Source organism: Neomonachus schauinslandi, chromosome 6, assembly GCF_002201575.2.
Source record: "Neomonachus schauinslandi chromosome 6, ASM220157v2, whole genome shotgun sequence".
NCBI classification, from domain to species: domain Eukaryota; kingdom Metazoa; phylum Chordata; class Mammalia; order Carnivora; family Phocidae; genus Neomonachus; species Neomonachus schauinslandi.
In genome coordinates this window covers 32,713,409-32,715,170 of record NC_058408.1, presented here as the reverse complement: position 1 = coordinate 32,715,170, position 1,762 = coordinate 32,713,409, and the positions used below count along the sequence as shown (strand labels likewise).

At 43.4% G+C, this 1,762-nt stretch overlaps 1 pseudogene; it reads left to right on the top strand.

The window, feature by feature from the left end:
- Positions 1-974: 974 nt before the first annotated feature.
- Positions 975-1,518, top strand: LOC110573885 (annotated as a pseudogene).
- The last annotated feature ends 244 nt before the right edge of the window (positions 1,519-1,762 follow it).

The window sequence follows — 1,762 nt, the reverse complement described above, 5'->3', positions numbered from 1 at the left end:
ATGATGCAAAAGACTTTGTACCCTTGTCTTCCAAGCATGTAGAATTTTGGAGGAGAAATCTGAGGTACATGTGACTTTTTTTTTTCTTGCTGCATATTTATTTATAGGGTTTTGGTAACCTTTTAGAGTTAAAAATTCTGCACTAATTGGTCTGGGAGTAGTTCTTTTATTAATCTGTCCAACAGGATGTTATTTAGCCTAGCCACATCCACTCCCCTTTTTTCTGGGGCCAGCAGCCCCGTCATCCTCTGGGAAACCATCTCTCCCTTACTTGCAGTCCATGTGGACACTGGATAGAGCAGACAGCTGCTCATTCCAAGAGTGGGAGTGTCCTGACAACAAAACCAATGCCACCACCCTTCTCAGCTACCTAAACTGAGTCAATGATGAGCTCCTGACGCAAGCTCAGCCAATCAGAGTCTGAGGATTAAACCAAGGTTAATGCCACACAAGTATTAGAAAGGAAGAACTCTTTCCTCCCCTTGGGCTTGGAAAGCTGGAAGAATATCAGCCTAGAGCGACTGGGAACAACCTACCCAAGAACGAAGCCAACCCAGAAGAAAGCCAGAGCTGGAGAGATGGATTCCTAGTAAACCTTTGAACTTCATTAGGTGAGCCAATAAAATCCCTCTTTTGCTTAAGCCAGTTTGAGCTGGGACCCTGACACAACCCAAAGATTCCTGATTAATACAATAAGCATATTTAATTTTAAAAATAAAGTTTTACTTGGGTGCCTGGATGGCTCAGTTGGTTAAGCGTCTGCCTTCAGTTCAGGTCGTGATCCCATGGTCTTGGGATCAATTCTTGCATCAGGCTCCTTGCTCAGCGGGGAGCCTGCTTCTCCCTCTCCCTCTGCCACTCCCCCTTGCTTGGGCTCTCTCTCTCTCTCTTTCTCTGTCAAATAAATAAATAAAATCTTTTTAAAAATAGTGTTTTAGCTTTCAACCCCAGCCCCGGATGTAGCAGCTGCTGAGATGTTGATGCCCAAGAAGAACCAAATTGCCATTTATGAACTCCTTTTCAAGGAGGGAGTGATGGTGGCCAAGAAGGATGTCCACATGCCCAAACACCCTGAGCTGGCAGACAAGAATGTACCCAACCTTCATGTCATGAAGGCCATGCAGTCTCTCAAATCACGAGGCTACATAAAGGAACAGTTTTCCTGGAGACATTTCTACTGGTACCTTACCAACGAGGGCATCCAGTATCTCCGTGATCACCTCCACCTGCCCGCCGAGATTGTGCCTGCCACTCTGCGCTGCAGCCGCCCTGAGACTGGCTGACCAGGGCCCAAAGGTCTGGAGGGAGAGCGACCTGCAAGACTCACATGAGGGGATGCTGACAGAGACACCTACAGACGAAGCGCTGTGCCCCCTAGTGTCGACAAGAAAGCTGAGGCTGGGGCTGGGTCAGTAACCAAGTTCCAGTTTAGAGGTGGATTTGGTCGTGGATGTGGTCAGCCACCTCAGTAAAGTTGGAGATGTTTTGTGTTGAATAAATTTGTAGCCAGAAAAAAATTTTTAAAAAAATAGTGTTTTACTTAAAGCCAATAAATGTTCTATCTATGGCTTCTTCTACAAATGATTTTGTTAATTATTTAAATTATTTTGTTAATTATTATTATTTTAATAATAAAAATATTATTATTTTGTTATTTGTGAGTTAGCTCTTTGATATCTGTCTTTCACAATTATTCTCTTCTTTCATTTTCATTTCTTTGTCTTTTGCTTTTGTGTTCTAGGAAATTTATCTTCATCTTCTC